This window comes from Opisthocomus hoazin, chromosome 5, assembly GCF_030867145.1.
Source record: "Opisthocomus hoazin isolate bOpiHoa1 chromosome 5, bOpiHoa1.hap1, whole genome shotgun sequence".
Taxonomy (NCBI): Eukaryota; Metazoa; Chordata; class Aves; order Opisthocomiformes; family Opisthocomidae; genus Opisthocomus; species Opisthocomus hoazin.
The window spans coordinates 69,637,770-69,662,073 of record NC_134418.1 but is presented as its reverse complement, the minus strand read 5'-3'; the positions used below and the strand labels follow the sequence as shown (position 1 = coordinate 69,662,073).

The window sequence follows — 24,304 nt, the reverse complement described above, 5'->3', positions numbered from 1 at the left end:
GTGGAGGGTAGGGATTACCGATGCGTGCTGCGCAAAGCACCCAGCACGCTTGAGCTTTCAGATGGCCGGTTGACATGTTAAAGCTTATAAATATTGCGTAACAGCCACTCTGCCCTAAACACGGCAGCCCCATGCTGCCCCGTGCTCCGGCTGGGCACTGCTCGGGGGGCCCGGCGGTGCCCCCGAGGAGGGGGACATCGGAGGGGTGGAAACGGTGAACTCCGTCAGGGCGACGGCTCTGCGCCGGGGGCCCCTTCGGCGGGGGGCGGAGGCGCAGTACGAGGCGTTGGTTGTTCATAACAAAGAGTAATAATAATTTAAAAGAGGCGGCGGGGGGTGGGCAGTTGGGGGGAAGTTTTGGCACGCGCGCGGGGGCTGGCCGGGGGCGGGCCGGGGGCGGGGCGAGCGGAGCGGAGCGGAGTGGAGCCGGGCGGGGGCGGCAGCCGGGCTCGGCGGGGAACGGAGAGCGGGAGCGGGGCCCGTGCTGTCCGCCGCGCTGCGGGTGCTGAAGGGCGGGCGCCCCACGCCGCCTCCCCGCGGCTCTCGGGGCCGGGGGGCTCGGCGGGAAGCGCCGCGCCGGGGTGGCTCCAAGTGTCCCCCGGACTCGCTGGCCCCCGCGCCGGTCCGCTCCTGGCTTTGTCGGGCGGAGAAGCGTTCCTTGCTTTGCGGTTCTTGCACGGGGATCCGGCGTTTTTCACTCCTCTCCTTGCGGACTTTAGGGACTCTTGGATAAGGTAAGCAGGAATATTAATTTCTTTTTTTTTCTTTTTTTCCTTTTTGCCAGTCGATATCTTTGTACAAGTGGTAGTGGGGTGATGAATGGGGTGGAGGAGCTGGCGATTAAAGGTAGGGCAAAGTTGGGTGCTTGTTAGCCCTTAGGTCAGCGTAGGGGCAACTCTTGGAGAAGAGGTGTGCAGTTTTCAGTGAAAACGGCTCTGCGAACAAAAGATGAATCTGGAATGGGAAGTTAGAGGGTTATTTTTCTTGAAAACTTGCTGTCAGGATAACATTTGAATGTTCGAAAATTTTAAATTTCAGAAATCTGGGGTGTTATAAAAAGATATCAAAAGACAGTACAGAAGCTGCTTTGTGTAAACACCAGTTTGGGGGAACAACAAAAGCTCTGACTGAGTCTGTCTGGGGGAAGAAGGGATATGTAAGGTCATTCTGGGAAGTAGAGAGCAAAGTAGGAATTAAAGAGGATTTAAAAGCACAGCCTCATGTTGCTCTGTGTTCTTGCGGTGCCTGTACGCCTGTGTAACGGAAGGATGGAGATACCTTGTTACTTGATGAACAGTTTAATGGTTGAACACTGTAAACTTGTGGAACAGCACCTCTCTGAAACGGATCATCCCAACCTCTATCTCCAAGGTCAATCTGGTGTGCATGTGCCTGTGAAAGTTGCAGATTGTTTCCTTTGATATTGACAGATAAATGTCAGGTCTTCCTCCAGGCTACAACAAGGTCTAAATGCAAATATCGGACTTAATAATACTGTATTATGTTGCATTATAGGACTGCTGTTGGTAATTGAATGGAACTGGGAAGTGTAGGCAGATGAAATGCCTTGCTATTCCAGCAGCATTTAACCTTTCGCAAGCTTGGTAGGGCGCTCTGCTTCACAGAGGGGTTTTCTACTGCTTCACCGAGTTGTCAGAGTTCTGCACACGCAGATCTGAGTGCCACGCAGGGGCTTCTGCACACGCAGAATGCCACACAGGGATTTCTGCACACACAGAGCTGACTGTCACGCAAGGATTTCTGCACACGCAGAGCACCATGGAAGGATTTCTGCACACACAGAGCACCACGAAGGGATTTCTGCCTGAGATTAAGGCGGATTCCAGAAGGGACAGGCTGCTGCTGCTTGTAGCCATTGCTGCTGAAGTGGCTGAACAGAACAAGCAGGCAGATGAGGTCCCCACCCTGTATTTTTTAGCATTACGTAGTACTTCATACTCTTGTGGTTATGATGAGTTTTCTTTGGAACAGGGACCTAAGCCACAATTGTTTCTTTACATGGTTGTCCTGCACAAGCACTAATAGTTGTAGTAACAGTGAGCGTGAGGTAACTTTTGCTGGTGAGACAAAGCTGATGAAATGACACTGTTTCACATCATTACCGCATTTTTTTTGCCCCTGCGTCATTTATTTTATGTTAAGGTGGGTTGTTTTTACTGATTATTTTATCGGGTAGAATACAAAGATAACCATCGGGCAGCAGCACAGAACTACTGAGGAGTGAAGCTGAAAGCAACCAAACTGAGGAGAAAGTAGTTTAGGTTGCCAAAGCTTTCATTAAATTTAGGTAGAATTAGGAAATATATATGTTTTATCATTCCCTCCCTCCGCCCCTTGCACTTATTACACAGCACTGGCACTGTTTGCAAACCTTCAGTAATAGTCTACCGATCAGCTGGGACAGCTCTTTTCATCCGTCGTTGATATGAATATTAATTTGCTTTGAAATGTTTTGATATAATTTTAAATAACTATACTTTTCAAAGTATGAAAATACCGGATACTTGCTTTCTAAAGCAGACATTACAGAAATATTTTCGAAAAGTTAATTTTGAAGCATGCAGTGCGAACAGTGCATTAACTGAGAGAATAAAACCCCAACAAAACAACTCGAACACATTAATTATATGGTTGAACTTTCGACGTCCGGCTGTAAATGTACAGGGCCTGAATCTGCAAATCCCTGTTCACTTGGGTAGTCTTTGTTCATGCATATAGTCCTGATAACTGCAAAGGGACTATATCCATCACTACATGAGTAAGTCATTGATCTTGCTGAGATAAATCATTTTACCAGCATCAATCAGATGATAAACTTTGATTCTAAGACATTAATTTTGTGCTTTTAAATTTATATCTTATACCTGACTGTATTTTCGATGTAATATTTTGCCTTCATTTTTACTGGGCTGCTTTATTTTATAAATCATGTTTAAGAAATGGAACTTTGAAATGATATGTAGACTCTCTAGGAAGTAAAATGGCATTGCTATTTTTCAACAAAATGGTGTTCTAAACATACATACACATCAAGTGTGGTCCATAGCTGTTTTGGTCATCTGTTCTAATTCAAAAAAGTCTGCGTTCAATAGCAATCCTTCTTCAAGCACATATGTATACTTTTAAGGATGTGATCTTGTATAGTGTGCAGTTCCAAGACCTTTAATAACATCATTCAAAAGCTGAAGAAATCTCAATGCTGATGACTTGACCAAACAGCTGACTGCAGGACTAATGCAAACTCGGGGAGGAGTTTTGTCATAAAATGTGTATTCAGGGAAACCTCCTGTTTAAAGCACTGCTTTATAGGTCCAGCTTACACTGATCTACACACAAAGATGTGCAGGTGCAGACTTACAATTATTGATAATATCAACATACACACGACCTGTCAGACATCCTAAGCTTACATTGGATAGTGGATCACTTGGCTGTTTGCTGGGCTGTAGCCTTTGACAGTAGCTGGTACTCAGTAAAAACTCAAATGCTGTGGTTGCTCATTTCTAGGTGTGTTCTAGATCTATCAAATCATGACACTTTGTAATTCTGATATTATTTTGTGTGAGTTTATTCAATAATCCTTAGTATTTGTTTAAAAATGACAAGATGTTCAATCCAAGAAAAAAGAGCTCTTACAATCACATAAATTATGTCTCTAATAAATAGCAAACTGTTTTTTTTCCTTTGGATAAATGCACGTGGTTATAAACTGTTGTCTTATATAACATTGTAGAAAATGTAAATTTTGTGTCACTCTTCTCTGACTTTTAGATATCATAAAACACTAATGAAAGCAGGACTCTTCTTGGTTAGTTCCAAACCTGAATAAAAGGCTGGAGCTCCAATACGAATAGTTCTACATTTTAACAATTCTGAACCTGGCTTAGAAATTTCAAATGTAAGAGGTCAAATGAAACTTAGGTAGCCAATTCTGAATATTCTTCTCCAGATCGGCAAATATTATGGGATAATTAATGACATTAAATATTGCAGGAATGAATCACGGGCTCAAGGGGGAGTAATGAATCAAATGATATTCTAAACTTTTTTCTTCAGTTTTTCTAAGCAAAAGCAGGAAAATAATTGTTAATTATTCAGTGTAGCTTGGCCTGTTATGCTATGTATTTTTAAACCAAAATAAATAGTTTAGCAAGATTATTTGCAAATCTGTTTAATCCTGTTATATAGTTCAAGTTTGGGGTTTTTTTTTCACTTTTTTTTTCTGAAGCATAGGGAATAGCTGTCATCAAATCAAAAATCTGGGAGCTTGTTTGCGTAAGATATTATACATATTTAATACAGCTCACTTTTCCTTACCTCTTGGTAGACAGAAAAGACAAAGATCATTCTTTTATATTATTAGAAGAACAGTAAATTGAAACTTGTTCTCTGTAGTAAAAAGATATTAAGCAGGCTGTGGGTTGAATGAGAGTTGTGGTTGACCAGCACCTTTGAAAACAGTGTGGTATCAAGTTCCCTCTAACAATCCCACTACCAAAGGTTACTAGTGCCCAGGGAATGTAGTCAAGAGAAATCAAACCCACAGGCTAACTCTCTTTTATGCTATTTCCTCAATTACTTTTTTAGATTTTGGGTTAACAGAGTAACCTCTAGTTATGAAGTCTTGTCTCCTAGTAGGTAGATTGTGTTCCTTTCCAGCACTTGCATTTATTAACAGATGCGTCTTGATTTGGATGGGCAGTGCAGATAAAGACATTTCTGCACAGTTAGTGTGGCAGAACTGTGAAAATAGTCCCCATTTGCCAGTATCTCCCATTTCGTCTTTGTCATTCATACCTCTGGTTGTACTGGCCAAGTATATCGGCCAAGATGTGTAATGAAGTAAGTTCAAATCAGCCAAAGTGGTGTGATCCAGCCAGGCATGATTCTTTACCAAATGGGCATGGGAATGACTTCAAAATACTTATTTATTATTTATTTTTAGCTTTATTTGATAGCAATGTGTATGCAGGCGTTTACCCTTACAACCATAGGAATTATAATAGTAAGTCTATTCTATTAATCACTCTTTTTACCATACGCTAACTGAAATTAGTGATGAATTATTTGGCTGCATTGCTGAGTTGTGCAAGTCTTGAGAAAACAGTAAGTTCTAAAGAGTTAAAGGAGGGGAGAGTTGGCAATGCTTGCACTGATTGCTTGAAGTAGGTTGAAGTTCACCGTTTATTTGCATTTGAATTAATTGAGATTGGTGCCCAGCAGTGCTTTTCAGAGCAGGCTTCAGAAAGTCTTTCTTGTATAATAAAGTACTTGAAAATGTTAGTTGGAAGATGAAGGATATTTAAAATAGTTCTTTCTTTTCCTGACAGAGCAAGCTTTTTTCTCATTTTCCTCTAAGAAAGGCTTATTGTAATTCTGAAATATTTTTACCACTGAATGGGCGTTCTAATGTTAAAAGCCACTATCATTTTTAAATCATCATGTTAAAAACTTTCTGAAATATTTTTAGTTTCTTGACAAAGTTCTCAATAGCTGCAAATATAAATAAATTAATCTTAAAACAGCTCATAACATTAAATTTTATTTAATGATTCCAGATTACTACTTTGTGTACTTTTTCTTCCATTAGGAAACATAATATTTTAGATGCTTTTTACATTGTATCTCTGAATCGTACATATTTTAACTAACAGAAATTTATCTTCCTAAATAATATGTTAATCATACTTTTAATCACATTCAAACAAAGCAGTGAGTGATGAAACAGAAACAGGCAGAAAATTTTCCTCCATGATGGGCAGTGGAAGCAAACTCCTTTTTAAAACAGCTTGCAGATTATGACAGGCTTCAAAGTTGGAACAGTTAATGTTATAGGTTTTTTCATATTTTCTTTCACAAAATTTCCACTATAAATGATAAAGTGTGTTACTTCAGGGTTTTGCTAAACTTTGTCAACAATAATTACTAGGAAAGAAAGAAAAAAGCACTTTCACATCATTGTGGCAAATCAATGGAAATCTTAATTCATATGCAAGAACAGTCAAAAAAATAAATGCAATTCTCATTTCTGTTAGAGGTTGAATATAGTACCACCAGTATTAGAGTTATATAAACAATCCTTTAGCATGTATTTTGTGCCAGTCTTGCCCTTCCAGTGATAAGAAACAGGAGCAACAAAAGTATTTGATGTGTGAAAATGTCATGATATCTAAGAAGATATTTTTAGGAAAAAAAGTAAATAAATTGTAGAAAAGAGGGCAAAATAGCTGCAAAAAAATTTACTCCTTATATCCAGTCTGAACCTCCCCATTTCAGTTTATGTCTTTTTGCTGAACTTGCTCCAGTTTATCCATAGTTTTCTTGCGATGGGGGGCCCAAAATAAGACACACTATTCTAGATGTAGTCGAACTCAAGATGTTGATGACTAGCATTCAAAAAAGTTGCAGTATGTATCTACATACAAAGACAAAAATATATATAAATAATTGTTGAAGAGAAGTAGAATAGGTTAGGAAGAAAATTCTATGAATTACATGTTCCATAATTTGCCACAAAAGGATTTCATTTTTTCCAGGAAAGCATAGCAATATGGCCTCTGCTCAAGACCAGCATCAAAATTCCTGTGTTAGCTATCATACCTAGCAAGTATTTATTTCCTGTATGAACTCTAGATGAGATTGCACCAAGTACAACTGTATATACTTTATAAGATTGTATTCTCTGCTTGGAAAAGTTACCAAGATCTAAGTTTTCTTTTAAGAAATTACCCGTGGAACCGTCAGATTTATTTTTTTATGCAGTGTTCAAACATGTATAGTATATAAATAGAAAAGACTAGCATCTGCTTTCTGAGAACAAACTCTGCTTTAGGGTAATGGAAAACTAAATGAACATGAACAAATGACCAACTCACAAGTAACTATTTTTAGACTTGCAGCAGTCCAACCTATTGTACACAAGTAAAAGAAGAGATGCACCATCTTCATTTTGAAATGCTTTTTGTATTTGTATTTTTCTTTCAGGAGAAGCAGAATTATTTTGGTGCATTTTAGAGTGTTTTTTGTCACTTATGTATCACCGTTTCTAGCAGTGTCTAATTTTTCCCTTCTAAGGATCTGGCTTCAGTCTTAAGTCAAGATAAAGCCTTCATAAGACATGAAGTTTGTACAACATCTTAGTGACTATTCAGTTTTTATGAAAGATATGAGATTGTTTAACCTGTAGAATGAAATATGAGACAAAGTACCTTTGATAAAGACAGATTTTCTCAGTGTTGTTCAGGTATTCCTCAGGCCTGAGAGGTGAATGCTCAGAAAATGGTCAGAAAGGCAGTATCATTTCCAAACATTTGCTCAGTTAGCCCTACAGTATTCATAGGGGTGCAAAACCTGTTATTAATATGAAACATCTCATATTAACAGTGAGTCCTTTTCTTCTTCATTCTATTTGAAGATGGAAACATGAGTTCAGCTCATAATCTGTTTTAGCAGCAGAAAGGCCACAGAGAAGGATGAGAGGCTCTTCCTGACAGTATTTTTAACTTGTCCTTGTAAAATGGAATTAAGTCACATGGGTCTTCCCTCTCCTTGTGCAGCCAAGGTTAGCACTAACCTCACCTTCAGTGAGAAATCGTTGTTTTTAGTCTTGAATTCTGATTCTCAAATTGAAGTACAGTTCATCACATTGCTGTTCTTCCATATTATCAAGTCCTTTGACAGAGGTAATTCTTATTTAAAATAAACCTCAAGACACACAGCACCAGGTTATGATAGCTTGAAGACTGATTATATTTTGTATTTATTTCCTATTCCTTTTAAGGTGAATGAACCTCAGCTAGTATAGTAAAGAGTTAAAATATCTGTTTTTAATTTTTTGGCCCTCAGATATCCTTGTTATGTTTCTGTCTTCCATTTATAGTACCTTTATATTCTTACATAATTCAGAAACCCAGGAATAATTAGTGCTAAGGTAATATTTTAACATGAAAATTATGTTTCTATTTTAGATTTTATGATAGCTGCTCCAGGCTGTTTCTGATAAACAGTGATATTTTGTAAAAAATGTTCCACACATTGACACATGAGCTTATTTAGTTCTTTCCTTGGGACACTAAAAAAACTCCCATAATTAACATCGTTCCTGAGATTTAACTTTTGTATTACGCTAATTATTCTTTGAACTGGAAGCAGTTTTTCAAGTGCATTTAAACCGTTTTGCTTAGCTATAATTACATTTTAGTCTACTGTCTAATAATAGGTTGATTCTCTTCTTTTATGCTTAGAGATTTATTTTCACAAAAATATTTTAACAGTCTACATTTGTATGTTCTTGTTGCACTCAGCCGGGTGGAGGGAGGTTAGCTACACCTTGGGGGTTTCATTCAAAGCATTAGAAGAGTGCTTCAGGCATTGGATCTTAAAATCGGTGTCCCCTGTAGACCAAAAATCTACTATATTAATAGATTTGTGTACTTTATACAGGGTGGTAGTTGCAGTGATCTACTGCTCTAAGCTCTTGGTAATTTCTTGTGTTGTCTTTGTAAAAATATATGCGGTATATACATAAAAAGTTAATAAAGCTATACTGGAAATTTGATTTATATTTCCAAAGCCTCAGAAATCAATATAAAAAACAACACCCCCACACCCCCCATGGTATCGTAATTTCTGAGATACAACAACTCTCATTTTAATAAAGAGTTATAGATGAAAGTTTGTGATACAATTTGCTCAATGTAATAAGTTAGAGTGTTTTTATTAATTTACATGTTACTTCTGACTCCTGCATGAACTGTGTGAACTAATATGGCTAATAATTTTGATTTTATCATTCTCTGCTTACCGTGTAAGAACCAAGAGGTCCAAATTCAGTGTGTTAGTCTTGTATTTTTGATAAACTGGGTATTTGTTCCTGGAGTTATCAAGTGTGTAAATGCTGAAAGAAAGCTTAAAGATCTGATCATGAAGCACTTAATGGTTAAAACAGGTAGAAAGTCTGGTGTGTTTTTTCTTTTTTCTAGTAAAGACAGTGAACAGTGGATTGTATGCATGCAAATAAATTCTGAGTTCTAAAAATCTATGTTATTTAAGTATTAAACTGGGGTTCTTCCAGGAAGAGTTATAATGTTTATATATAAAGTATTGCAAAAGTCATTGATAGACTTGTTTGTTGTTTTTTTTTAATAAGATTCGAAGTAAAGACTCTTTTCAAACTTCCCACATATCTGAGGTTCTTAGGGCCTCAGATTATCATTTTGATTTTCATCGTCAATTTTCTTATCCTAGCATGCAGCAGAAGGTTGTTGTGGCACATTGATTTGTATCCATTAACATCCCTCTAATACTCAGTTTGATTTTAGGAATGGAGAATATTGGTAATTTTGGGGGTTCTTTAGCATTGGTTAGTCATTTCTCGCTGGAACTGAATTTTTGAGGTGACGTTTGGTAAGGTCCACTGATCTACAAGCCATGGCTGATTACGGAGGGCAAGAAGGATTACCATTTGCTGAAAAGAGTTATTGCTGTAACTTTTGTCAGTGAATAGACAAGTAGCTTCTCAGCCTACTGTTTGTTCTGTGTATAGACAAGGTTTGTAAGCCAATAATCATTATAAAGTTTTCATTGGTTTTGACTAGTCTCTGAGGGATCATTACTATCACAATCCTCTAATAATTGCATCAGAATTATTTGTGTGGGATAGATGTAACGTATAACTTTCTTCTATTTCTGGTATTTATGTCCAGCACTTCAGTTTTCCTGTGTTATCTTTTACATTATTTTTTTCTCCCTTCTTTTGATAGTCATTTATTTCGCAAATGGCCTCTTTCTGAATAAAACAAATCACCTGCTAAGAGTAAAAACTGGTGAAATAATTCTAAACCAGAAGAACATAACTCATGACCCACTGAAAGAGAGTGAAATAGTGATGTAGTTATTTCTTTTAAAGACACAAAGGAGGGAAGTTCACAATAGCTAAACTTGTGACATTGTGGCTACTTTTCTTTCACCTGCTCTCTAGTGTGAAAAAATAATGGAATTACTTATGGAAAAAAAGAAAAAAAAAGAGTTTTCTGTGCTCCCAGGCTAACTGAGAACGGGTATCATTACATTTACATTAATATTATCATAGCAGATTTGCATGAGTGAAAATATGAGGATAAATCAGACACCATATGTGCAGCTCCACACTTAATTACTAAAAGAACACTTCTGTAATGAAAATTATGGCATTGTTTTGAAATTTGCTTCTTCATCTTTATCCTTGCATGCATTCTATTTCTGGCCATCTGCAGGAAATATTATGAAATCAGAGTCGGTGCACAACTCTAACCACAGAAGAATATTAATGCTAAAAATCTGTATTACTAAAGAAGGCTCTTAAATTACTGGATACTCACCAAGGGCTGTTATGAATCACAATGTCAATCTAACTTTTTTTTTCTGTTATGTAATGAAATTGAACAACAAAAACTCAAAACCTAGAATGCTGCGTTAGAATGGATGTTTACATAGTCAAGCTAAGTTAATGTCACATAGTGAAAACAAAACTTTTCAGATGTTGTCTGCAGGATGAAAATCTGTTACTTCTGTCTGGATAATTCATAGTGTCCCAACAGCAGAAAAGTCTTTCACATCGCTGTGGGATTCAAAGTCGAGCTTATAGGCACAATAATATATGACAGATACCCATGTACAAAGCTTGCTTAAAGAGCATTTCAATTATATTTTAGGTATAGTGATTTAAAGTTTATTGTGCTCACTTTGACATAATAGGGCAAGTAAAGACATGAATTGGAGAATAAGCTATGTATTTTCATGCTGTAGCTAAATAGATAAGTCCTTACTGGACTCTGTTATCTATCAGGAAAAAGAAACGTAGAAGTATTAAACTATATTAATCCATCATTTTTCTGACAGTCACTAAATGGAATTGGTGGAATAATTTTAAAACATTCTTTGTCTAGCTGAAGATGCTTTTCCTGTTGTGTGAAGATATTGAGAAAGTAGGCGTCATGCACAAAACCATGCAAATACTGTGATTACTTAAGTGTTTTACTTAAAGACCAGTTGAGACATCTTTAGTTTGTCCATACCTAAAACTGATAATAAAGCTTCATTAAAATACTAAGAAATGTCAAGCAATGTGTACTAGAATTAAGATTAGAAAATATTTGCAAAGCTTTCACAAAAAAAGAAAAATTTATGTGATTATTAGACTTTTAAAGAGAAAGTATTATACTATAAAGCAAAGTTTGAAGTTCTAGAGGAGTATTGGTTAATCCATGTAGGGGCCACTGCTATCCTTTCTGTCCTGTTACAGCTGTTGATCAGTCTTTCCTTTCCTTCTGTTGACCGATGGTATTAATATGAGCGGGTGGTGACATGGACAAGGGAGCTGATCTGGCCAGAAATTAACCTTTTGCTCCAGTGCCCTCCACCTCAATTGGGTATCAGTTGGAATATCATGGCCTAAGATTTGCTTAAACTCTTATGGAACAAACCAGCTTTCTTCAAAATCATGTAGAATTGATTTGAGCTAGTGTGTTGCTGCAGACATATAATAGGCTGTAAAAATAACTGTCCAAGATAAAAGCTGAACAGAACAGCTCAATCCTATGACTTGTCACTGAGCTGCAGGTAACTGCTCCACCCCCCCCGAGACATAGTTTTAGGCTTTTTTGTCAGGGCTTCTGGTGGGATACTTTGTCCGTATGGTATAAATTCAAGTGAGTGATGGTAGCCTTATGAGAATGTTATTCTAGAAAGAGATTGCTGGAAAGCAAACTGTATTATAGCTACATTCATAGTTCCAAGTATGTTTCTGTTATCCCATTATGGCTAAAAAGATAAAATAAAAAAGCTGTGAAGGGATGGCTTGCCTAGCTTTCTACAAAATGGTTCTTCAGCTTTTAAATGTCCCTTTTCTAGATTTGCATCTCCCTTGGTCTTCTAGAGTAGCCAAAACTGGGGTAAAAAGTAGACCTGAATCCAAGCTATTTTTCACTACTGATGTTCAAAGAAGTCGAGTAACTTTGGAAATAAGGGATAATTTTGGATTCTTTTAATAGCACTACTCTCTTTTTTCCAACGTATATTGTGTAGTATCATAATGTGCCCTCAGAACTGAGCACCTCTCGAATTGGAGCTTTGGTTGTCAGTCGGGGCTGGCTTTAAGCATAGGAGGCTGCCTAAAGCAGCCAGCTACTGGCAGAGAGCAGCAATGGCTCTGCTCTTGTTTTGTTTCCAAGCGTTCAACCTGGAACTGCAATGCCAGCACTAAGTGTTGGTAAGGTAATCCTTAATTAAGTGAGAATTAGGGAATATGAGCAGTATGCACCACTACAAGGGATATCCCATCTCATTCCTTAGCACCATCCCATTTCAGCCTCATCTCCCGCCCCATGACAACAAGAGGAACAGCGAACCTGATGCTTCAGTACCGTCCCCTGCACTCCCTGCCTTTATCCTTCTTCAGCACTCTCCTTCTTCCCTCTGGAAGTTTCTGTTGCTACAGGAATAACTCAGTCCCAGGCCTTGTTTTTGGAGGAAGCAGAGAGAAGTCTTGACCTCAGTTTGCCATCAGCTGTTATTCAAGGTGATCTGTGTGCTGCCTTGCTTTGGAGGACAGAAATTGTTATCCCCTCTCTTCATTGAACATACAGATTGTCTCATTTATGAAATTGTGTGCTTAAGATGTTGAAGAAGAGAAAGAAAGGTGGATTTTTCCCTCCATCTGTAGGTAGGGTAATCCTGTTTTTCCATCATGGACCAAAATGAGAGATTTTGAGAATATGAGAACGATTATATGAAACTTACTAATATTAAAGGGGTTAATTAAAGACAAAAAAGAGGCTTTCTTTCATCTGAATAGCCTTCACTGAGGCTCTATTCTCTGCATAGTAGTCACATAAGAGCTGCAAGATTATAAATGTAATAGTTCTCAGATTGCATCAAATGTTGCTGAAAAAGATGAAAACCTTTTTTTCTGCATTACAGTCTCCTGCAAAATAAATTAAAAAACATTCTTGTTCTGCTTTCATTAATCAGTGATGGTTTGCAGAAAATCTCATATAGAAAATATGAAAAATTTGGAATTGCTGAAAGGTAGACATTCCCAGACCTGGAAAATACAGACAGAGGCAAGAAGAATTTTGAATTCTCATTGTGTAGGGATGCTTACCGGAGTCAGCACTGGGGGTACATTCACTCCGACAGTAACCTATTTATCAATAAAAGGCCTGTGTATAGCTGCAGTACTTGGTCATTTGCCACCAATTATCTGATCAGCGTTTTTGGCTGAGCAGTAGAAACAGGATGCGATGTTCAGTAACATGTCCTGGCTTCTTTTCATAGAGTGTTGCTCCTCACAAAGGTGTCTTAGACAATCTCAGAGTCTATGTGGTTGACTCAGAAATTGGGAACTGTGTCAGGGTGGGATGAAACAGGGAGCACAAACTTACATCCCAGGGAGGTGGCACAATTACTCTTGAGGTTATAGCTTCAGAATGATAACTTTATGTGAGAAAAGAGATGAGATGCTCTTGCCTATACACACAGTTCATATTAGATATAATAAGGAGTGCCTGGTGATGGTTGTACCTAAGCCATATGAGCTTTAATTTTGTGTTGAAATATGGTTTTGGTTTTGATTTTTTGGCTTATTTTTTTCTGTCAAGAGGCTGCTCATAGTGGTTTTTGGCATCATGTATGTTCAAAACTTAGTTACAGTAAATTTATGTTAACTTTTCCCTGTATTTCTATTGTATAAATAAAACTGAAGAAGTTTACCTTGCTTTTTGCTTTTCCAAAATATGTATATATATAAAACATTTAAAACTTTTTTGTTGTTGTTCAACAAATGAACACAACAATTTATTGTTACTATATTATACAGTGGTGGTGGGGGAGAGATGAAATTCATTCCTTTCACACACCAAACATTTCACGAACACATATGGGCTGCTCCTTACTTTGTTATGTATTATTCCCATTCCACTCTTCTTAGATTTTTTTTTTTTTTTAGCTAATGAATTATTGAAAAATCTTATTTTACAATCCATTTTACCTATAAGTTCATCAGGACATTGTCGGTTTTCTGATTTACTGTCAGCTTTCCACCATCCATTTGGAAGCTTTTGTCTAGTAGATATATTAGAGCAGTATAAAACCACACACAGTACAACTCTGTAAAATAGTATAAGGCAGTTAAAACATAGCAGCAAATGAAAGTTCTGATCCTAATGAATGGGATTGTGAGCATACAAGAAAAGAAATGCATTATTTCATTAGATGTATCTATGCAAAATTTAAAGACTACAGTTGTTCAGTGAAAAATTAAGATGATCTATGATGCACTAAATTTACTATAAATAATAGAAGTAAAAGACCAAGTCCGCTATCACAGTTAAAAAACCTTTTTTATTTCATCAGGCATGACAGTGCAGGGTGGAGGGGGGTTTGTTCTATAAAATCTTAGAACTGTATTTGTTTGCTTCATATTCTACTCAGTCTATTGATTTCATTTTACACAAGGAGAGAAGACCCTTCTTTTATTTGCTTGGAATTTAATGTTCTAGTGAAGCAGCAAGTCTAGCAGACTTCAGAGTTTTGATTCAAATTGGGGTCAAAGACATATCTTCAGACTTGTACCCATAGTATTCCCAAAGAATGCAACTAAGCTGACAGGTTCTGGACACTTCCCTGACTGATAGATCTAAGCAAGCTCTTGAATACAACACATTGCGCCAGCAACCCAAGCCGGCTTTATGACTGACAGAACAAGTGCAATTTTCTGTATTTCCTCTGACTATGCTGAATTCAGGCTCATGAAGAAAGCTGACCTTTGTGGCAGTAAAGTAGAAAGAGAGACAAGTCACTGCAAAGCAGAAAAGAAGAAAGGTGAAAAAACTCCACAGCAGTAAAATTAAAAAAGAGAAGATTCCTAGAACTATTATAGCTGTTCAAGTACAGAACTCTTTCATCTATTTGTACATTTCTGTGGATCTGTATAATTAGGCACAGACTTTATTTGAAGACAATCACAAACAACTTCGGATTTCATTCTTGTTACTTAATGGAGTTGAGTTTTATTTCCATGCTTGTGAATGTTCATTGTCACTAAGTCCTATAAGTAGGGTAAAATTCTGGACCAAACACACTCCATGTGAATTTTAAAGTTGTTTTCATGTTTTCAATTAGGTCAGGATTTCATCTGTAGTTGACTTCATTATATTAATGTGAGCACTGGGGGAGAGCACTGGAGGGCAAACGTATTTTTTGTTCAATCCTGGTAAGGACAGACTGCCCTCAGCTACAAAATGGCCTTGTTTATTTAAATAGCTGCAACATTCATCAGTCCTACTGGTTACTGATTGAACTGTGGTTTGATCCAGTGATACCAAAATCCACATGCATATTTATTGTCTGCAGTTTGATGATTTGGTATTTCCTATCAGTGTTTGTACTGTTGTTTATACTCTCCATCACACAAAGGTGCATCCATCTCCTGCTAATTGTTCATCCGTGTTTAAGGAGGAACTCATGGTTCCTTGCATGTCATAAACTTTCCCATATCACATTTCTCTCTGATATGTCCTCTAGCTATCTTCCCATGCTACAAAGTCTGCTGAAACACTACTTCTCTGGCCCAAACTACCTACCTTCTCTCTTTACATCTTTGTTTTTTAGCACCTGGTTTCCTTCTTTATGGTAATTTGTATTTTTTTTATTAATTCAAATTACATTAGAGTTAAAAAACTCAAACCTGTCTGTTCCAGTCTTTGACACTTTCATGGTGGTCTTGAGCCACAATCTCCAGAAGAGCTGACTTTAAATCGTCTGAGTTATTGAAAAATCCCTTTCACTGGGTAACAAAGATGGGACCCATCGCTGTTGACCAGAGCACTTCAATACAGCAAGTTTCACAAAAGTAATGGGACAAAATCATAATATTAACCAGAATACTTACTTAATAGAAAGACATTCTCTAAATTATCAAGGTGGTTTGAATTAATGTTAGGCGTATCCTGCTTTACCATTCATTCAAGGAGTTCAATAACACCAAGGCTTCAGTGTTTCTGTTGGTAAAAGATGCTTTACCAAAACCCAAAATTTCCTTGAATAACAAAAGGGAGAAGTAGGGGTGGTAGATTAGCATATCATAGCAAATATAGAGGAATTTAGTCTTTAATTTAGTCTTTAATTTAGCAATTCACCTGTTTAAAAAAAAAGGTATGTCTTGAGTGGCCATTGTGGCTTTTCTAGGATGACATATTTGCACAAAAATAAGCTTAGTAATTGACTATGGAAGTGTCAACAGCTGTTGTTTCTTCTTACATTTAATGAATGTTTGCAGTATTTTATTTAACAAGACTAAGTAAAAACTTGAAAAACAAAGTCTTTATTTTTGCTGGCATGCACAAAACACATGGTTACACAATAGTATGTTAGGGGTTAATTTACAAATTTTGTAAAATGTTAACTGTATCACAATATTTCCCTGAGTTCTAAGCTGTCTGATTTTATATCTCTGATTTCACAGTGTAAAGCAGTTGAATTCCTATCGGTTCAAATACTGCTATGATGATAAACGTTAATCCTCTAGGATATTGAAGAACCAGCTGTAACAAGCTTTGTTAATGAGGGAAGAAAGAGAGTGCCTTGCTGACAGTATAACTCCCATAAACTAGCAGTTGTGTATATCAGTGATGGTAAATACACCAGTTTTCTGAGGTTGATACTGAAGTCTTAGGAAAAAAATTAGATCAACACTCACAACTCAGTTCTATTAAAAAAAGCTCCTCTGAGATACATGAAATACAGTACCCTCATTTCATTCTGCTTTCTGTAAAGAACTTGTGAAGTTGCAGTTGCGAGATCACATGAAGAACACAATAAGAAAGATTTAAAATTGCCAGTTCTCATTTCATTATAATTAATTGAAACGTGGGTCACTGACGCTAAGACCTCTGGTGTCATCCTTTGCACAAATAAATATACTTGAAATGGTAAGATTACATCAGAGTGTGAAGGTAGTAGCAAAGATTTCACCTAATAAGTGTCCCTGCTCCACCCAGTTTCCAGGTGTTTTTGCCTTTCAGAAATGCCCCCGCCACACTCATGAGAGACACCTGTAAGCTTTTAGGCCCAATTCCGAGGAAGCTCATGTAGAAAAGCCCTTGGCAGACATGTCAGCAGATGCTTGCTGCTTGGGTTTGTGTTGTTACCCGCTGACACCTGACAGTGTAAGCAACATGAAGGCAGAGAGAACACAACGGGAAAAGGCAAGGAGAACCTTCCCCTTGTGCTGGTGGGTCCCCACAGAGGTGTCTTGGGGGTTGCCTCTCAGAGCCACTCCACAAGACACCTTTGTGATGTCTGCACGAAGACTCAGTGTGGTGGTACAGGACCAGCAGCACAAGGGTCTGCACTCCACCTTGCTCTTGTGCAGTACAGTAGTTTTGCAGTTTAAATCAGGAAAGGAGTGAGGGAGAAATGAACAGGAGTTTGCAGAAGACAGGATCCGTCTGGCATGGTAAGTGCTTTTCAAGACATATTAAAAAAAAAAAAAGTATTTCTCTGCTTGTGTGTTCCAGCACATGAGCTGGCAGCAGCATTGCTAGCTGTTCCAAAATGACTGTGCCATCCTCTTTCAGCGGGTGAAGGATGCGGAGCACGTGCCTGCGTAGTCAGGGGCTGTAGCCACTTAAAGTAGCTGCTGAGAGACAGAACAGATTGGTACGCAGATGCACGAGCTGCTGGCTGCTGTCACAGTCCCACATTTCCCTGTTGCCAGCCCCAAGCCTTCTGTACGTAGTTAAGGTGACCTGACCACTCCGGTTCAGAGTGTGGCTGTCGCTTCTGGAGGAGAACTGGAGGGTGACAGCATGACGTGTGCTCTGCATGAAGGTTGGCAGCAAGTGCTGGAGCTGAGAGCTGCCGTCACGACGCTGTGATCTGCTTTCCACGTAGCATTTTAACGAGGACAAACTTTGCTTGATACGGATTATAGCTGCAGTCATAGAGAGACTCTGATACTGTGATTACTTTGCAAGAACCCCATTTTTGGTGAGACAGTAGAGCCAGGTTGTGCTGCAGTAGAGGCAGGCGAGTGGGAGAAGACATATTTTTGGCTAAAGCTTCTGCTACCTGTTCAAAGATCCTGTGATATAATAATCTCTATTTATACAAAAAATACCTTGTCTGCAGATGCCTTTCTGCCATGAAACCATAATGGTAGATCAAAGCTCTAAAAGAAAGGGTAGTAGTGTTTTCTATCCTGGCAGGTATTTACGTCCATCAGTATGTACAATGAAGTCCTCAAAGTCACAGGCAATGAAGCATGGTTTATATTCATTACTGTAGCTGTATTATAAACCTATTAATAACATGAATGTGGTGACAGAACTTATGCGCTTTTTCTGATCCACACAAAATAGACAATTTTATTCTTATTTTTTTCATAAAAATAGACTGACATCTTCTGAGGGTGTACAGTACTACTCCTTGCTATGTTGAAAATGACCTTTTAAATACTGTCAGGTTCGTATTTGATGTGTCCTTTCTCTTAAAGGTAGGAGGAACACAATGATCTAGCCAGCATTTAAGATTTCATTTATTATACTTTTAAAGTTGATTAAATCAGTATATTGGGGCGGAATGGTTGTATTTTCAAATGAATTATGTCTCTGTTCTTGAAGGCAAATATCTTGGTTAGTCACCATCTAATAACGTAGAACAATAGTGTAAATAGATGACAAATTTTGGAAATAATTTCACTGAAAGTGAAAAATTTCTTAATTTTATATATATATATATATACACATTTTAAAATAGGGCATTCTCATATTTAGGTATAAATTTTGACTTTTTGTATAAACTCTGGCTAAGCCAGATTTCATTAATCATATATAATTTTAATACACTTTATGCATACATACATTATCCCATTTGGAACTGGTTGTGTATAATATGATATTTTTTCAGTCTTTTCCATTTGTGAAGATTATAGCAAGGGGAAAGTTAAGATAGTGCTTAGTATCTATTTGCTAATCTCGCATAATAGCAACATCTCTCCTAGTCCAACAATTCCAAAGGAAGACTCAGGCAGAGAACAAAATTTACTTTACCAATGAATTGCTGAGAAGGTTTAGAAAGCATAACAAACTTTGTGAGGAAGCACTCACCATGGTATTCTAGAATATATTAATCATGGTTAGATATTCACAAGGAAGGAGTCAGAACTGAGATTTAGGTTTTTTCCACAAAATATTGAATTTGCAAGGGTGAAAAGCATTAGAGGAGAGAAAAGGGGGATAGAGATTCTGATTGCATTTTCCCAAGAATTGAAAGGAATTGTCTCCAACTCAGGCGTGACTATCTCATCAACAGGAATAACTGCAGCAATTCTACAAACTTTTTGTGTAGTTTCCTTTGCTTTAAAAGAAATAATCACTGAAAAGTATTTGAATTAATTGGTATACTACATTTACATAGCCTTTTATGGAAATAGAAATAGACAAGCAATGTTTTGTCCCAAAATTTGTTGTTGCTGCTGGCTTTGGAGCTGAATAAATGAACCAATGATTTTCAAAGCAGTTATCCATTTCTCACTGAGTGTAATATTGTCATTCATTTTAAGATAAAGCAGGCAAAGTGCATCACACACAGATTCCATAAATATCTGTAACTTGTGCAGATACATATTGAAGTATGATGTCCAAATCCTGATATGAATCAGTCTAACGTATCTTTGCTTACAGAAGAATGTATATTGAATTTACTATTGATAGCTAAATTTCAAAGAGGTTGGGTGTTCAATTTTTGTAAGACTCTCTGTCTCAGACTTTGGATGTGCATTTGATTCCTGTCCTCACTATTAATACTATTTGAGGGTCTGAGTGCAATAGAAATGTTGAAGATTATTCAGCATCAACTGCCAGATTTGGAAACACAAAGAGTTTAATGCTGTAAAATCAATAGCCTTAGCTAAGTAAAGAGGTAATATATAATTTTACAGTATTTTGCCCTTTAATAAGTAAAATAGTGATATAACTATAACTGAGCATCTTGCAGCATAAACCACTTCTGAGACAGTCTGAAAGTTTCAAGGCTAGTCGATTAGCCCCAGTTGCTCTGCTGAGCAGCCTAAATTGTGTTTGATTGCATTGTATCAAATGTATTCATTGACTGCATTTTTAATCAAGACTGTATACCAAGTGGAATTTTATCAAGCAGAATTTTCTTTAATGAAATGAAATATTTCCTACTTGTACTTCAGAAGTTTCAGTAGAAAACTGTGATTAAATCCTGCTTCTTTGCAATTCTGCTTTGAACGGAGTATTTTTCCCCCATCTCAGTGATGAGGGTCAGCTTCAAGAATATATATACCCTCACAAGACAATAAATCATAACCATGTGTTTCTCTATGAATGGCTGCAAACTGAATACGTGAGTTATTATTGTTATAAAGAGGTTTTGAATATAACAATGATTTTGGAAACTTTATGAAAATAAGTTTATAGAACAGTAACACAAGCTACATATTATCTGGGACAGAACAGGTTGCTTGCCCAAGGAATGACCTTCTGGTCTCAATTCCCTTACCTAAATGAGACAAGTGAAGTACCCTAAAGTATTCCATCTGCCAGTTTAGAAGGTACAGCTCTCCCAGCAGTGTTCCTCACCCGAGGGTTTTAAGGAACAAAATTGTCATAGAGTAAAAAAATCTTCTTATGGATAATAATTTATCAAAAATTTCAGAGTTAACTGAAATGGAGAGAAGTCAACAGTGAGAAAACTGCAGTGTGCATCAGGTTCATGAATGCTCTGGAACTGGGCTAAAATATAAGATGACAGAGCTTTCTGAGAATCAGAAAGGAAAATCTAAATTTGATGCTGAAGAACCTACTGTACAGTGAGAAATAAGGAATAACCATTGTTTCTTCCACATTCTTCACTTTATCCCTCCTCAGCTTTTAAGGCAGACAGAGAACAATGCAGAAAAATCCCACAGTATAGATCAGTTTAATGATAAAACAGCAGATGAAACTCATTGTTAGTAAGAGAATTATTTATATGCAATGAGTAGCTGTAAATTAGCTGTTTGCATTCATAGGATGTAAGATATGGGAGTTATTGTTAACAGTTATCTAAGAATTTCAGATCAGTGTTTAGTGGCAGACAAATCATTTATATACTAAAAGATGTGCTGGAGTATTTTTTATTTCAATCTATATATTAACTTATAAGTTATAATATAAATTATTTAATTTAGTTATTTAATTATTTAATGTGTAGTTTATACATTTATATTTATGTAATATATCATTATAAAATATAGACTGTTATAATTTTTTTTATAAATCATATGCATATTAAAATATTTTAGAGTATGAGAATTATTGGGAATGTCGAATGACGAGGAAAATCTGCTGCTAAGTGCTTGGTGCATCCCTATCTTGAATACTGTGTTAGTCTCTGGTTAAATTCATAAGAAAAAAAACCCCAAACTTAATACAATAAGGAAGGTACAGAGCAAGAAACAGGAAAACCCAGAGGTACAGATTGGCTTCTGTTTGAAGAAAGAGTAAACAAAATAAATTAAATAAACTCATCAGATTTCCAAACATGGTTATATGAATATAAAGAAGCAACATTTTTCACATTCCATAACATTCTGTTAACTCTTAACGCCCTTCACTTTCTTCACTCTTAACACTCTATAATGTAATGTTATGGAAATAAAAAAGTATACAAATTAAAAAAGGAAGCAGACAAACTTAATGAGCTCAAGCCCATCAGTGGTTATTACACAAAATGGCTGGTAGTTATTTAACAGCATTTGCCTCTATTTATGGTATCACAACAGTGCTTAGTGCAAATAAAGAAATGGAGAAAGGTTTTTGGAAAAATAAGGTACAGTTTGGTTAGTATCTGCTTAGTGACACCCCCTGGTGAATTAGGTGAAAAGTAAGATAAACATACAGGACAAAAAACTTTTAAACATTTGAGTGGTGAAAAATGTGGGGTGGAACTAGTTCTTATTTCTTCAAGGCCTTAGAATTTACTGAATACTTAAGTAATTTCAGAAGATCAAAAGATGTCAAATGATACTCAGTTGAGATCTCTAGAAAACAGCAGACTATTCATAATGATGCTAATCAACATGTAAGTTACTCTCTTGTCTGGAGATCCTTACAGGTATGTGTGAACTGTATTGTAAGATATGAAATGTGTATTTACTTAGGTGCATTGCATGACCAAACACATCCCTGGAAAAAAAATCTAAAGGTCAGAGATGTATCTGCCTGAGAACCTGATTGCACGACTTTCACAGCGGAAGCAAATTCACTGCACTGCTTTGAGTGATGCCTCAGTGACTTGACAAACCCGAGAAGCATAGAATTTCACTGAAACTGTAAAATATAATTGAATAATACTTGCTTATTTCTTGGAATGTTTCTTTCAAAGCTGGCCTCTCCCCTGTCTTCTCTGGCTGTGCAGCTGCTTAATTCATATCCTAAGTTTTAGTCTGTGGCAAGTCCCTTGAGAGACACAGTCAGATTAATGCTTTATTCACCTTTGATTATGACGCACAGCTCCCCCTCACCTCACTTCCAAAGTTCTCAGAAATATAGAAACCGTCTGGGAGATTAAAGTAGAACTATTTTTTTTCGTTTTACCAAACAATGATAGCAAACAATTACCAAGGCTTAGTAGCTTGTACTCAGGAGCTCTATGTTGAACTCTCATAGTTCAAAATATTTATTAAAATATGTATTAATAATGGTTAAAAATCTTGATTTTCAGCATTTTCCTATGAGACATTGTTTTGATTATAACTTTTAACTTCATTAAAGTTTTGTTTCACCCCGAAATTCCTTAAGCCCAGTTACCTTTAACAAGAACTGGAGATACATTATTTTATGTAATACACAGTGCACTTAATAAAAGCCTGCTATGGACCTGTAGTCATTCATGTATTTGAATTTAATGATCTGTGAAAAAGTTTGACCACTTAAAACTCTGTACGTCCACCGTGACTTGAAACATAAAAGAGAAAATAAAATTAGTCATATAACGAAAAACCTATAAGCAACTACTCTACAAATATGTAATTCATGAAGTTAAAAATACAGAAAAATGTTATCCAGACACTGAAACATCAAATTCTATCAGATTATAAGCAATCAATGAACAAGATCTAGATTAGTAATGCAAATGTGAGTTCAGAAATACATCACTTTGCCCCAGAGTGCATGATATAAGTATCTTTTAAAACAACAATTTCTGATTGTGAGATACTATAACTATTAAAAAAATGTACAAAAATCCTTAACTTAGCATTTGTGCTGGACTTCCAAATAGAAACAAGCAGCAAGTTATTTCAGGTATCATAAATGTATAGAATGGATGCCTTATTTCTTTCTGTTTGCCTGTACACAGCAACAAAATCTAGAGTTGTATTGAAGCTTTGAAATCTCATTTTTATTCCAACTCTTTAACAATGTAAGTCTTTAAGGACAGATCATAATTTTTCTTAGAATAAAGACTTAATAATAACTGTTTTAAGGAGAACTATGATTTTGGTAGTAGTTTTGAAATAAATAACCACTGAAGTTGTGCAATAAATTCAATAGAAAATTTATGATACTTTGAAAGAATTGGATGGATTTTTTTTATTTCCAAAGGGCAAATAAGCACTGCAGGCACCCTGCATACTTTTTGGATTTTAGGTGGCATCTGTCCAAAAAGCTGACTTATCTAATTTACATTTTAAACGTTCATCCCAGTAACAGGCGATGACATCAGAAACTGAGCATGTAATAATTTTCTCTTCTTTTGGACAAGTACAAAGGAGAAGCCTTTGAGGGTCAAACAATTTTCAAAACTATAAGGACTCTGTTCTTTTACACCACGTGAGGCTAAAACATATGCGGTTTAGATGGAAGGGTGGTGGAATGTGGCTGCCCTTTCTGTCTTCTGTGAAATTACTGTTCTCCAACCTAATTTTCATTGTAAGGAGAGATATTCCACAAGTGCACAAAGGGTACAAAGGTTCAACTGTGCACAGCTAGTTTTAGCATGCATAACTGCTAAACTAATCTGATTCTGACTTTGAAAGTTAACAATAAACTATTTTCAAAGGCTTTTTTTCAATAAGCACAAATAAAGGGGTGTTTTCTTCAAGATTAAAAGTCAAGATTCTGTTTTTTCTTTTTTTTTTTTTTGTCTTGTAATAGACTTATTGTTCCAACAACAGCGAATCTGAGAACAAACACAGATGCAGTGAAGGAAAATGCCATTCCATGACATATATGAG

The 24,304-nt window shown here is 36.7% G+C and overlaps 1 protein-coding gene across 3 annotated transcripts in view; it reads left to right on the top strand.

The window, feature by feature from the left end:
• The first annotated feature begins 455 nt into the window (after nucleotides 1-455).
• Nucleotides 456-24,304, top strand: part of FSTL5 (follistatin like 5) — a 318,510-nt gene continuing 294,661 nt past the window's right edge. For all 3 annotated transcript variants that reach the window (XM_075421652.1, XM_075421651.1, XM_075421650.1), the window contains exon 1: nucleotides 456-734. The gene's annotated coding sequence lies outside the window, so the exon portion shown is untranslated. The remainder of the gene's footprint in view (nucleotides 735-24,304) is intronic.